The sequence below is a fragment of the Canis lupus genome, chromosome 5 (genome assembly GCF_048164855.1).
Source record: "Canis lupus baileyi chromosome 5, mCanLup2.hap1, whole genome shotgun sequence".
Classification (NCBI taxonomy): domain Eukaryota; kingdom Metazoa; phylum Chordata; class Mammalia; order Carnivora; family Canidae; genus Canis; species Canis lupus.
This window is the reverse complement of record NC_132842.1, coordinates 4,735,244-4,750,435: the sequence shown is the minus strand read 5'-3', so window position 1 is coordinate 4,750,435 and position 15,192 is coordinate 4,735,244. Positions and strand designations below refer to the sequence as shown.

Genomic DNA, 15,192 nt, shown 5'->3' with positions numbered 1-15,192 from the left:
CGGCTCCCTGGGAGCTGTTTATTCTGTGAGGCCCATGTTCCCTGGCCGCCCCACTCCGACCCAGGCGCAAGGTGACTTGGGAGGAACAACAACACCGGCGGCGGCCAGCTCTCCAATCCAAAAGTCAGCTCCCACATTAAGTCCTGCAGTTCCCAGTCCACAAGAGCCTGGCAGCACCGGGTGTTGGTGGCACTGACCTGCACAGCTCAGGTGTGCCCGGTGGCAGGAGCGTCCTCGCTGTCCTGTGTCCTCCCGCCCCCGATTGCCCAAGGGGATCGCCAGATCCTGGGCTTTGTCACCCGGGGCCCTGGGCTCCCGGGCCTGCGCCGCTGAAATCGCTCTCCCCTCCTGCGGGACACGCATTCCCCTCCTTGCCGAGCTGCTGCCAGAGCCACCACCTGAGCTGCTCCCGGGATCCAATGGGTGTGCGCTCCAGACCTTTTCAGAGCTCCGCCCATGGTGTGTGGCGTGCTCTCCCCACATCCTCTGTTAATGACCCCGGGACCCTGGGGGCTCCACTGCCCCTCCTGGGATCCTGCCCGAGTTCCCTGTGAGCGCTTTCCATCTGGAAATGTTGGTAAAGTTCCTGATTCTCCCGGTCTGGGCTTTCCTGTCCTGGAGTGTCTACTGCCTGGCCTTAGCGCGGCTCTTCGTGGGGGTTCTCCCCTCCCACTCTGGAGTCTTGTTATTTATTTTTTCGTCTTCCTATCTTGATAGAAGCACAAACTCTTCTCACTGTAACCTTCCAGCTGTTCTCTCTTTAAATCCCAGGCCGAATTCGTAGGTTTTCAGGATGATTTGAAAGTTATCTAAGTAAGTTGTTGGGGATAGGGGATTTCGGAATCCTACTCTTCTGCCATCTTGCCAACAGTCTTGGCTCTTATTATCTTGATTTCCTATTTTCCCATTCTATTTACACAAATATGTTATTTTATCTTATTTCTATTTTACTTGTTAAAAATTTGAATTCAATTTGCCAGCATATACTAAACCATTAGTTTCAGATGTAGTGATCCATAAATTATCATTTGTGTGTAACACCCAGTGCTCATCACACCAGTGCCCTCCTTGATGCCCCTTACCCAGGTCCTGATCCCCCATCCACCTCCCCTCTAGCGACCCTCAATTTATTTCACAGAGTTAAGAGTCTGTCATGGTTTTTCTCTCTCTCTGATGACTTCCCATTCAGTTTTCCCTCCCTTCCCCTATGATTCTATGCAATGTTTCTTATGTTTCACATATGCATGAAACCATATGATAATTGTCTTTCACTGACTGACTTATTTCACTCTCTGACTAATACCCTCCAGTTCCATCCATGTCGATAGAAGTGGTAAAGATTCGTCCTTTCTAAAGGCTCAGTAATATCCCATTGTAACTATAGCCCACATCTTCTTTATCCATTCATCTGGTGATGGATATGTGGACTCGTTCCACATTTTGACCATTGTGGACATTGCTGCTGTGAACATTGGGGTGCAGGTGACCCTTCTTTTCACTACCTCTGTATCTTTGTGGTAAATACGCGGTAGCACATTTGCTAGGTCATAGGGTAGCTCTGTTTTTAAGTTCTTGAGGATCCTGCTCCCTTTTCCAGAGTGGCCGCTCCACTTTGCATTCTCACCAACAGTGCAAGATGGTACCCTTTTCTCCACAACCTGGCCAAAGTTTGTTGTTTTTCTGTCTTGTTCATTTTAGCCATTCTCCCAGATGTGAGGTGGTATCTCATTGTGAGTTTTGTTTTGTTTTGTAATTTCCTGATAATGAGTGATGTGGAGCATTTTTTTCATGTGTGTCTGTTGGCCACGTGTTGTCTTCTTTGGAGAAATGTCTGTTCATCTCTTCTGCCCATTTCTTCACTGGATTACTGGTTTTGGGTCTTGAGTTCCATAAGTGTTTTACAGATCTTGGATATTAGCCTTTTATCTCCTATGTCATTTGCAAATGCCTTCTCCCATTTTGTAGGTTGCTTCTTAGTTTTATGGACTGTTTCCTTTGCTTTTTATCTTGATGAAGTCCCAATAGTTCAGTTTTGCTTTTGTTTCCCTTGCCTTTACAGACATGTCTTGCATAAGTTGCTATGGCCAAGGTCAAAGAGGTTGTTGCCTGTGTTTTCCTCTAGGATTGTGATGGATTGCTATTTCACCTTTAGGTCTTTCATCCATTTTGAGTTTATCTTTGTGTGTGGTGTAAGAGAATGGTCCAGTTGCATTCTTCTGCATGTGGCTGTCCAATTTGTTGAAGAGACCATCCTTTTTCCAGCGGATATTCTTTTCTGCTTTGTCGAAGATTAGTTGACCATAGAGTTGAGGGTCCATTTCTGGGTTCCCTATTCCATTCCTTGATCAATGTGTCTGTTTTTGTGCCAGTACAATAACATTTTGATGATGACAGCTTTGTCTATAACATGCAGAAAAAACCTTAGACAAAATACAGCCTGAAGTCCAGACATTGTGATATAACCTGCTTTTGATTTCTTTTTGAACATTCCTATGGCAAATTGGGGTCTCCTCTGGTTCCATGCAAAACTTAGAAATATTTGTTTCTGAACTGTGAAAAATGTCAAGGGTATTTTGATAGGGACTACTTCAAAAGTGTACATTGCCCTGGGTTGCATGGACATTTTCACAATATTGATACTTCAAATCCATGAATATGGAATGTTAATGAATCTCTTTGCTCTTCCACAATTTCTTTTTAGGTGTTCTATAGTTTTTAGTTACAGATCCTTTACCTCTTTCATTACGTTAATTCCTAGGTATTTTATGGTTTCTGGTGCAATTGTAAATAGGATCAGCCCTTAATTTCTCTTTCATCTATATCATTTTTGTGTCTAGAAATAAAGCAGATTTCTCTACATTGATTTTTTTATCCTGCCACATTGCTGAAATACAATATGAGTCCTAGCAAAGTTGCAAACTCTTGTGTTTTCCAAATAAAGTATCATGTCATCTGAGGAAAGTGAGATGTTGACTTCTTCCTTGCCAGTTTGAATGCCTTTATAATTGTTTGCACTTATTTGGAGTTGGTTGTGATCTGCCAATTTCATTTATGATTTTATTTGTTGGGATTCTTTATCTTTTCTTTGAGAAGTCCTTTGAGAGCTTTCTCAATCTCATGAATTCTTCCTAAGTAGAGGTCAGCTTGCCCTAGTGCTGAGATATGCTGTGAGTCTAGGGGTCCAATGGCACATGGTGAGCCTGCTATCCAGGGGCCTGCTTGGCCTAGCCATGTCTGGGTTGTGTAACCACAAGTCCAAAATCACAAGGTGAGCCCACTTACCAGTGGCCTAAGTGAGTAAAGCTGAGCTGTGATGTTGGTCTCCAGGTCCAAGCAACATGCTGATCCCACTGTGCAGGTGCCTCATTTCCCCAATGATGAGCTGGGATGCAGGGCTCATTATTTGGAGGCATTCTGCAAACCCAGTGTTCCCTGGACCCCCTTGCCTTCTTTTGGGCTCAGCTGGAGACTGGTGGTATGAGGGTTCCTGGTCCCTTCAGTGTTTGGGTGACCCACATGCCCTGGGGCACCTGGGATCAGCGGGTTCCCAATCTGAGGGCTCCTGGTAGGTGCTCTGTTCTGGGGACTGCATTTCTCCATGCCCTGCTGTGTTCGAGGATTTGTCCTTTGCAGGCTCCTGGTCAGCCAGGGATCTGGACGATCCGTTTCTCCAGTACTGAGCTGGGGCAAGCAGCTCGTTGTCTGAGGGCCCGTGTTCCAATGACCCCCACCGTGTCCAGTGATGTGGTGACTCCTTGTCCCAGGACTTACTTGTTTCATAATACCCCTCTCTGCCAGGTGCATGGAGGCACTTCAGACATTGTACACATGGGAGTGGACTGGAAGATTAGGGCATTCATGAGCCCTGTGCTGATCTGGGTGGGTTGGAGAGCTCAAGAAAAGCAGTTAGTGCCCTGGGCTCCTCAGGACATAGACTCACAGCTTTCCGGTGCTGATCCCGGTGTTGTCCCCAGAGGTGTGGGAGGGGCTTTTCTCATCTGCCTGAGTATCCATGGTACCGATTCCCAGTGTCCCACTCCCACAGGCCACATGGGAATATGTCTGTGAGCAGCCAGGACAAACTCACAGTGGGAAAAGGGAACAGGAGTTGCCTGCAGTGGGTTCGAGGACTCTCAGGACCACAGAGGGGGATGAAGGGAGGTGCAAACATGCAGGTGGAGCCCAAAGTTTTGACAAGAGGCCTGAGGCAGGTGATGGGACAGGGGGCTTGCCATGGGCAGGGCCAGAAAACAGGGAAGCAAACTCGAGGGAGAGCAGGGAGATCTGTGGATGAAGTACCATCTCTGTCATCATGGGGGCCTGTGTGATTGCCATGCTTTTATATCAGCCCAGGTGCATCAGAGTGCCCTTCTGTATGTCACCACCATGCCGTGGCCAATCAGGCAGGCTCTCAGTGTGTCCTGATTCAGGTGGCCAATCACCATGCAGCTTAGGTGGCCAATGTCAGATGGCTTTCTCAGTGACTCTCCTGATATCGTTGCCTAGAAACCACGTTAAAATGGAAAACAGAGGAGGTGGGGGCAAGATGGTGGAAGAGTAGGGTCCCCAAGTCACCTATCCCTACCCAATTACCTACATAACTTTTATATCATCTTGAAAACCTAGGAATTTGGCCTGAGAATTAAGTAGAGAACAGCTGTAATGCTACAGTGAGAGAAGAGTTCACGCTTCTATGAAATACAACTTCTTTTTGGCCACTCTGCACTGAGCAAAATGACTAGAAAGAAAAACTCTCCTCAAAAGAAAGAATCAGAAATAGCCCTCTCTCCCAAAGACTTACAAAATTTGTATTACAACTCAGTGTTAGAAAGCCGAATCACAAGCATAATTATAAAGCTACTGGTGGATCTAGAAAAAACCCTAAAGGATTCAAGACACTTCATGACTGCAGAATTTAGATCTAATCAGGCAAAAATTAAAAATCAATTAAATGAGATGCAATCCAAACTAGAGGTCAGTTAACGTGGTAGAATGAGTGAGTGACATAGAAGACAAGTTGATGTCAAGGAGGGAAACTGAGGAAACAAAGAGAAGAGAAAAATGACTAAAAGATCATGAGGATAGGCTAATGGAAATAAATGACAACCTCAGAAGGAAAATCTACGTTTATCTGGGGTCCCAAGGGTGCCGAAGGGACACAGGCCCAGAATATGTATTTGAACAAATCAGAGCTGAAAACTTCCCTAATTTGTGGCAGGAAACAGGCATTCAGATCAGGAAATGGATAGATCCCCCCATGAAATCAATAAAAACCACTCTACACCTGGACATTTAATAGTGAAACTTGCAAATTCCAAAGATAAAGAGAAAATCCTTAAAGAAGCAAGAGAAAAGTAATCTCTAAATTTTATGGGGAGAAGGATTAGCATAACAGCAGACCCTTCCACAGAGACCTGGCAGGCCAGAGAGGGCTGGCAGGATATAGTCAGGGTCTTAAATGAGAAGAACATGCAGCCAAGAATACTTTATCCAGCAAGGCTCTCATTCATAATAGAAGGAGAGATAAAGAGTTTCCAAGATAGGCAGAAACTGAAAGGATATGTGATCATGAAGCCAGCTCTGCAAGAAATACTAAGGGGGAATCTGTAATAGAGGAAGTCCAAGGTAACAATCCACAAAAACAGGGACGGAATAGGAATCATGATGACACTGAATACATATCTTTCAATAGGAACTTTGGATATGAATGGGTTTAGTGACCCCAGCAAAAGGTGCAGCTGCTGATTCAGACCGGATAAAAGAGCAAAACCCATCTCTTTGCTGTGTACAAGAGACTCATTTTAGACATTCCCACCAACAGTTCAGGAGGTTTCACCTTTCTCCACATCCTCTCCAACATTTGTGATTTCCTGCCTTGTTAATTTTCCCCATTCTCACATGTGTGAGGTGGTATCTCATTGTGGTTTTGATTTGTATTTCCCTCATGGCCAGGGATGCAGAGCATTTTCTCATGTGCTTGTTGGCCATGTCTATGTCTTCCTCTGTGACATTTCTGTTCATGTCTTTTGCACATTTCCTGTTTGGATCATTTGTTTCTTTGCTGCTGAGTTTAATAAGTTCTTTATAGATCTTGGATACTAGCCCTTTATCTGATATGTCATTTGCAAATGTCTTCTCCCATTCTGTAGGTTGTCTTTTAGTTTTGTTGACTGTATCCTTTGCTGTGCAAAAGCTTCTTATCTTGATGAAGTCGCAAAAGTTCATTTTTGCTTTTGTTTCTTTTGCCTTCGTGGATGTATCTTGTAAGAAGTTACTGTGGCCGATTTCTAAAAGGGTGTTGCCTGTGTTCTCCTCTAGGATTTGATGGAATCTTGTCTCACATTTAGATTTTTCATCCATTTTGAGTTTATCTTTGTGTATGGTGCAAGAGAGTGGTCTAGTTTCATTCTTCTGCATGTGGATGTGTAATTTTCCCAGCTCCATTTATTGAAGATACTTTCTTCCAGTGGATAGTCTTTCCTCCTTTATCGAATATTAGTTGTCCATAAAGATGAGGGTCCACTTCTGGATTCTCAATTCTTTCCATTGATCTATGTGTCTGTTTTTTTGCCTCCCCCCATCTTTTTTTCTTTTATTCTATTCTTTTTTCCTTCTTTTCTTTTTTTAAATTCTTTTTTCTTTTTGTTTTTCTTTTCTTCTTTCTCTTCTCTATTTTTCTCCTTTTCCCAATACAACTAGTTTTTGGCCATTTTGCACTGAGTAAAATGACTAGAAGGAAAAACTAACCTCAAAAACAGAATCAGAAACAGGTCTCTCTCACACAGATTTACAAAATTTGAATTACAATTCAATGTCAGAAATCCAATTCAGAAGCACAATTATAAAGCCCTTGAAAAATGCATGAAGGATTCAAGAGACTTCATGACTACAGAACTTAGATCTAATCAGGCCAAAATTAAAAATCAATTAAACGAGTGAGTGACATAGAAGACAAGTTGATGAGAAGGAGGGAAACTGAGGAAAAAAGAGAAAACGAAAAAAGATCATGAGGATAGGTTAAGGGAAAAAATAACAGCCTCAGAAACAAAAATCTACATTTACCTGGTGTTACCGAGGGTACCAAAAGGGACAGAGGGCTAGAATATGTATTTGAAGAAATCATAGCTGAAAACTTTCCTAAATTGGGGAGGGAAACAGGCATTCAGATACAGGAAATAGATTTTTCCCACCCAATATCAATGATCTATATTCTGCAGGCATGAAGTCTCTTGAATCCTTCATGCTTTTTTCCAAAGCCACCAGTAGCTTTATTTTTCTGCTTCTGCATCGGCATTCTGATATCGAAGTTTTACCCAATTTCTGTAATTCTGTGGGAGAGAGGACTATTTCTGATTTTTTCTTTGGGGTGAGTTTTTCCTCCAAGGGACTTTGCTCAGTGCATGGTGGCTAAAAACAAGTTGTACTGGAAAAGGAAGGAAAAAAAGAAACATTTCAAAATTAAAAAAAAAATAACAAGGAGGTGTAGCCTCTGATTCTATATAGTTTAAGTCCCTCGAATTCCCCTGGAGCTTTCCAGTGCTGCTTTGTCAAGAACTTGCTCTTCCTGTTTCCTTCCAGGTGATCTTCTGGGGGAGGGTCCTTCTTTTCTGATTGTCAGGTGTGTGCCCCGAGGGAGCTGCCCCGGCCCCTGCCAGGGGCATGGCTACCTGGGAGCTGTTTATCCTGTGAGACCCATGCTCCCTGGTGGCCCCGCTCCATCCCAGGCACAATGTGACATAAGGGAGGAACAATAACACTGGCGGTGGCCAGCTCTTCAGCCCTAGAGTCAGCTCCCGCAGTAACTCCTGCAGACCCCAGTCTGTGGGAGCTTGGATGCTGTGGGCATGGGGGGCACTGACCTGCACAGCTCGGGGGTGTCCGGTGGCAGGAGCGTCCTCGCGGTCCTGTGTCCTCCCGGCCCCCGCATGTCCCAAGGGGATCGCCGGATCCTTGCTGTGTCCCCCAGCACCCTGGGGTCCGGGGCCTGCGCCTCTGGAATTGCTCTCCCAGGGCCATGCATTCCCCTCCTAGCCGAGCCGCTGCCAGAGCCGCCACCTGCGCTGCTCCGGGGCCCACTGGGTACGCGCTCCAGCCATTGCTGGAGCTCCGTCCATGGTCTGTGGTGGCTCTCCCCATTTCCTATGTTAGTGACCCCGGGAACCTGGGGGCTCCACTGCCCATCCTGGGATCCTGCCTGAGTTCCCTGTGAGTGCCTTTCCATCCGGGAATGTTGGTCAAGTTCCTGATTCTCCCGGTCTGGGCTTTCCCGTCCTGGAGTCTCTCCTGCCTGGCCTTAGCCTGGCTCCTTGTGGAGGCTCTCTCCCATTGGAGTGTACTCATTTATTTTTCCATGTTTCTACCTTGATAGAAGCGCAAACGCTTCTCACTTTAGCCTTCCAGCTATTCTCTCTTTAAATCAGAGGACGAATTCATCGGGTTTCAGGATGATTTGAAAGTTATCTAGGTAAGTTGATGAGGACAGGTGATTTCGGGATCCTACTCTTCCCCCATCTTATCGACAGCCATGTCTCTCATTATTTTGACTTCCTATTTTCCCATTGAATTTACACAAATATTTTATTTTATCTTACTTTCATTTTACTCTTTAAAAATTTGAACTCAATCACCCATTAGAAACGACAGATACCCATCGTTTGCTTTGACGTGGTTGTAACTGGAGGGTATTATGCCGAGTGAAATAAGTCAATCGGAGAAGGACAAATATTATATGGTCTCCTTCATTTGGGGAATATAAAACATAGTGAAAGGAAATAAAGCAGAAATGAGATAAAATCAGTCTGAAAAATCAGAAAGGGAAACAGAATGAGAGACTCCAAACTCTGGGAAATGAACTAGAGGTGGTAGAAAGGGAGGTGGGCATGGCTTGGGGGTCACTGGGTGACAGGCACTGAGAAGGGCACTTGATGGGATGAGCACTGGGTGTTATTCTATATGTTGGCAAATTGAACACCAATAAAAAATAAATTTAAGAAAAAATAAAAATAAAAGATTCAGCTGTAGTGCTATCTAGGTGGCAATTCCTTGCAGGGTAGGACAAGGTTCCCCAGAGGGCTATATATCTTCTAAATCAGCTTCTAATGTATGATGCTGTTTCTCACATAGCTCACATTTACAGGTGCAGGAATCGAGGACTGGAACTGGGAGTTGTACTACTCACTATAACCCGTCATGATCTACTTGCAAAATGTTTCTTTCTTTCCCACGATTTATTATTCTGCTGGCCTAGAGGTCTCAGGTTCAAAGAGAGACACAAAAACAATCCCACTGATCTGGAAATTGAAACTGGTGCCTGGCCACTTTGAGCTCTTCAGGCCCCTGAATCAATAGGCAAGGAAGGAAGTTACTATGCTGGCTGGGTGATTAATCCCAAATACCTGGTAGAAATTGGATGAACTCCATAATGGAGGTTAAGAAGAGCATGTGTGAAAATCAGAGGATCAGTAAAGACATCTTTTAATATTACCTTCATGTTTTCATTTTCATTTCCTTCCATGTATTTTTTAATTTACACTTTAATTTCTGATTAACCCATTCATTATAAGCAGTAGGATATTCTTTAACCCCCATGTATTAGTGGTATTTCCAGTTTTTTTCTTGTGGTTGACCTTAAGTTTCATGGCATTGTGGTTGGAAACTATGCATGGTATAGTCTTCATCTTTTTGTACTTGTTCAGGTCTGATTTGTGACCTGGTATGTGATCTATTCTGGAGAATGTTTCATATGCACTCAAAAAGACTGTCTTCTGCTGCTTTAGGATGAAATGTTCTGAATATATTTGTTAAGTACAAAAAAAAGAAAAAAGAAAAGAATAGAAACGACAAAGAGATACTACTTGCTTTGATGTGGATGGAACTGGAGGATATAATGCTGAGGGAAAATAGTCAATCAGAGATAGGCAATCATCATATGGTCTCATTCATTTGGCATAATAAAAAATAGTGAAAGGGAATAAAGGGAAACGGAGAGAAAATGAGTGAAAATATCAGTTGATGATGACAGAATATGAGAGACTCCAAACTCTGAGCAATGAAAAAGGGGTACTGGTAAGGGAGTTTCCTGGATGGTTGGGGTGACTGGATGACATGCGCTGAGGGGGGCACTTGACGTGAAGACCATGGGAGATATGCTATATGTTGGCAAATTGAACTCTTTTCATTTAGGACCCTGAATATATCATGCCAGCCCTTTCTGGCCACCCAGGTCGCTGGGGAGAGGTCTGCTGTTAACCTACTACTTCTCCTCATAAAGTTTAGGGATCCTTTGTATCTTGTTGCTTTGAGGATCTTCTCTATCTTTGGAATTTGGAAGTTTCATGATGAAATATCAGGGTGTTGAATGGTTTTTATTGCTTTTAGGGGAGGATCACTCTAGCTCCAGGATCTTCATGCCTGATTCCTTCCTCAAGTTAGGGAAGTTCTCTGCTATGATTTGTTCTCATACGCTTTCTGGTCCTCTGTTCCTTTCGATACCCTCTGGAACCCCCTTTAAATGTAGATTTTTCCTTCTTAAGCTGTCATTTACTTCCCTTAACTTTTCCTCATGGTCTTTTGTTTTTCTCTCTTTTCCTCTGCTTCCTTCCTTGCCATCAACCTGTCTTCTATGTTACTCACTCGTTCTTCCACCTCATCAACTCTGGTCTGTAGGACCTCTAGTTTGGATTTTTAAGTGATTTAAGTGATTTTTAATTTCAGCCTGATTAGATCTAAATTTTGCAGTCATGAAGTCTCTTGAGTCCTTTATGCTTTTTTCTAGAGCCACCAGTAGCTTTATAATAGTGCTTCTGAATTGGCTTTCTGACATTGAATTGTAATCCAAATTTTGTAACTCTGTGGGAGCGAGGACTGTTTCTGGTTCTTTCTTTTGAGGTAAGGTTTTCCTTCTAGTCATTTTGCTCAGTGCAGAGTTGCCAAAAACAATTTCTATTGGGGAAAGGAGAAAAAGAGAGAAGAGAAGGAAGGAAAGAAAAAAAACTTAAAAAAGAAGAGAAAAAAGAGAAAAAAGTAAAAAAAGAGAAGAAAAGAGAAAAACAAAAATATGGGGGGGAGAGGAACAAACAGAAATCAAAAAACAAAAAACAAAAAAAATAAGGGGAGTACACTCTGATTCTGTATACTGTAAATTCCTCGACTTCCACTGGAACTTTCCAGCACTGGTTGATCAATAATTTTTTTTTCCTGTCTGTCTAGCTGGTCTTCTGGGGTAGGGGCTTGCTGTTCTGATTTTCAGGTGTTAGCACTTTGGGGAGCTGCTCAGCCCCCTGCCTGGTTCAGGGCTCAGTGAAAGATGTTTAACCTGTTTATACAGTGAGGGCACTATGAGGCTTATTGGGGTTTTTTTATCCTGTGAGACCCCAGTAGGAACAACAACAGTGGCGGCGGCCAGCTCTAGAGCCCTGGAATCAGCTCCTGCAGTAACTACGGAGCTCTCAGTCTGCAGGGGCCTGGATGCTCTGGGGGAGGTGCCGCTGATCTGCTCAACTTGGGGCAGGAGTGTCCTTGCTGTCCTGTGCCCTCCTAGCCTCTGCCTGTCCCCGGGGGAGCACCAGATCCTGGACTGTGTCCGCAGGCACCCTGTGCTCCTGGGCCTGCGCTGTTGGATTCGCGCTCCCAGCTGCACAGCCCTTTCTGCGTGGAGCCTCTGCTGTAGCCGCATCTGAGCTGCTCCTGGGGGCTGTGGAGACCCCCCACTGCTCAAGCTGCCTCCGAGCTGCTCCCTTGGATGAGCAGCCCCCTGCCCCAGGTGCCTCCACCTGAGCCGCCTCTGAGTTGTTCGCGGGTCCAGCCAGGCACGCTGCAGCCCTTTAGGGAGCTCAGCCGTGGGGTGTGGTGTGCTCTCCCTGGGGCGCAGGTGGTCTGTTAGTGTCCCTGGGAGTCTGAGGTCATCCCCGTCCTCCTGGGATCCTGCTCTAACTCCCTGAGAGCGCCTTCCTGTCCGGGAAGAATGGTGAAACTCCTGCTTCTCCAGGCTGGGCTCTCCTGTCCTGGGGACACTTTTCCAGAGTGGCTGCACCAGTTTGCACTCTCACCAACAATGCAAGAGGGTTCCCCTTTCTCCACATCCTCGCCAACATTTCTTGTTGGTGGCAGACTATGTCCGGAGCAAGGACTTTCGGGACTGCCTCATGAGTACGCATTTCTGGGGCCCTGTAGCCAACTGGGGTCTTCCCATTGCTGCCATCAATGACATGAAAAAGTCTCCAGAGATTATCAGTGGGCGGATGACATTTGCCCTCTGTTGTTACTCCTTGACATTCATGAGATTTGCCTACAAGGTCCAGCCTTGAAACTGGCTTCTGTTTGCATGCCATGCCACAAATGAAGTAGCCCAGCTCATTCAGGGAGGACGCCTTATCAAACATGAGATGAGTAAAAAGGCATCAGCATAACAGTGGAAAATGGGCAACCAGGTGTTTGAAGGGACAGCGTCAGCGCTGCTGCTGAGTCACAGATTCCATCCTCAGAATAGTCTTGGTAAGGAAAATAAGCTGAATGCTATTTTTACTAACCAATTTTTCTAGAAATAGCTGAGAGTCCCTAAGCCAACTCTCTGCTGCCTTACACATACCAAGTATTTTACTTCTCTTCATAAAGAGTAGCTCAAAATATGCAATCAATTTAATAATTCCCAATGATGGTTTTATCTGCAGTAATATGTATATTACTTGCTAGAATTTACTTAATAAAAAATTGGATAAAAATTGTAATTATTAGCACTTAAATACTCAGAATCTTTAACTCTTTAATGACCATGAGACCTCCGACAGCTGGCCATACTTACACTGTCATCGCCAGTTTTTTTTAACCATTTAACTTTCTTTACTGAAAACCAATATTCAAGAAAGATGAACCCTCAATGCATCCTCTTATACTGACCAACGTAACTAAGTACAAATGAAGTCAATGGTGTACTCCGTTAGCATGCTGTGCTGTGTGTCAAGAAAACAAGCCCTCCCCCGCCCCAAGCCCTGGCCCCCTGGCAAACACAGATAAATGATTGTGCACTGCGCTACGATACCGTTAGGTGAGAGCTTTGGTTCATGCAGTCGGCTGCCAGAGGTCGCACTGAAACCCCGGAGCCCCAGCACCCACAGTCACCGGCGGCCAGCGCGTGGCGTCAGCCGTGCTCCTTCCACAACACCAGATGAATACTGTGGTCGGGCATGGTGATGGCGAAGACCAGGCCCTTGTCATTGTGCCCATCCAGTCCATTGAGCCAGGACGCTTCGCCGCCAGGAAGCTCGAGCCTCTCTTTGATTTCCAGTACTCTGGCAGGGGCCAGCGGCCTTGTTCATTTTAGCCATTCTGACAGATGTGAGATGGTATCTCATTGTGGGTTTTGTTTAGTTTTGTATTTTCCTGATAATGAGTGATGTGGAGCATTTTTTATCATGTGTCTGTTCTCCACGTGTAGGATTTTTTGGAGAAATGTCTGTTCATGTCTTCCACCCATTCCTTCGCTGGATACTTGTTTTGAGTGTAGACTTCCATAAGTTCTTTATAGATCTTAGATACTAGCCTTTTGTCTCATATGTCATTTGCAAATGCCTTCTCCCATTTTGTAGGTTGCTTCTTAGTTTTATGGACTTTTTCCTTTGCTTTTGAACTTGATGAAGTCCCAGTAGTTCAGTTTTTCTCTTGTTTCCCTTGCTTTTATAGACATGTCTTGCATAAGTCGCTATGGCCAAGATCAAAGAAGTTGTTGCCTGTGTTTTTCTCTAGGATTGTGATGGATTGCTATTTCACCTTTAGGTCTTTCATCCATTTTGAGTTTATGTTTGTGTGTGGTGTAAGAGAATGGTTCAGTTGAGTTCTTCTGCATGTGGCTGTCCAATTTGTTGAAGAGACTGTACTTTTTCCAGCGGATATTCTTTTCTGCTTTGTCGAAGATTAGTTGACCATAGAGTTGAGGGTCCATTTCTGAGTTCTCTATTCCGTTCCTTGATCAATGTGTCTGTTTTTGTGCCAGTATGATAACATTTTGATGATGACAGCTTTGTCTATGACGTACAGAAAAAACCTTAGACAAAATACAACCTGAAATCCAGACATTGTGATATAACCTGCTTTTGATTTCTTTTTCAACATTCCTATGGCTAATTGGGGTCTTTTCCAGTTCCATGCAAATCCTAGAGTTATTTATTTATGTTCTGTGAAAAATGTCAAGGGTATTTTGATAGGGACTACTTTGAAAGGGTACATTGCTTGGGTATCATGGACATTTTCACAATATTGATTCTTCAAATCTTTGAACATGCAATGTTAATATATGTCTTTGCTCTTCCACAATTTCTTTCATAGGTGTTCTGTAGTTTTTAGTTACAGATCCTTTACCTCTTTCATTATGTTTATTCCTAGGTATTTTATGTTTTATGGTGCAATTTTAAGTAGGATCAACCCTAAATTTCCCTTTTTTCAGTATCATGTCTTGTGTCTACAAATTGTAGACAATCAGTTATAACTGATTTCTCTGCATTGATTTTTCATCCTGCCACATTGCTGAATTACAGTATGAGTCCTAGCAAAGTTGCAAACTCTTGGGATTTCCACATAAAGTATCATGTCATCTGAGAAAAGTGCGATTGTGACTTCACTCAGGCTCACATTGTGGCCTGGTTCAGGTGGCCAATCACCATGCAGTTCAGGTGGCCAATGTCAGACGGCTTTCTTAGTGACCCTCTTGATATCGTTGTCTGGAATCCATGCTTAAACGGAAAACAGAGGAGGTGGAGGCAAGATGGTGGAAGAGTAGGGTCCCCAAATTACCTGTCCATTCCCAATTACCCAATAAATTTCAAATCATCCTGAATACCTAGGAATTCAGCCTGAGATTTAAGGAGAGAGCAGCTGGAATGCTACAGTGAGAGAAGAGTTCACGCTTCTATCAAGTATAACATTTTTGGCCACTCTGCACTGAGCAAAATGACTAGAAGAAAAACCTTACATCAAAGGAAAGAATCAGAAACAGTTCCTCTCCCACAGAGTTACAAAATTTGGGTTACAATTCAATGTCAGAAAGCCAATTCAGAAGCACAAGTATAAAGCTACTGGTGGCTCTAGAAAAAAGCAAAAAGGATTCAAGAGACTTCGTGACTGCAGAATTTAGATCTAATCAGGCCGAAATTAAAAATCACTTAAATGAGTTGCAATCCATACTAGAGGTCCTAACAATGA

General features: G+C 44.0%; 1 pseudogene; it reads left to right on the top strand.

Moving 5' to 3' along the window:
* The first annotated feature begins 12,103 nt into the window (after nt 1-12,103).
* Nucleotides 12,104-12,757, top strand: LOC140633166 (mitochondrial pyruvate carrier 1 pseudogene; annotated as a pseudogene).
* The last annotated feature ends 2,435 nt before the right edge of the window (nt 12,758-15,192 follow it).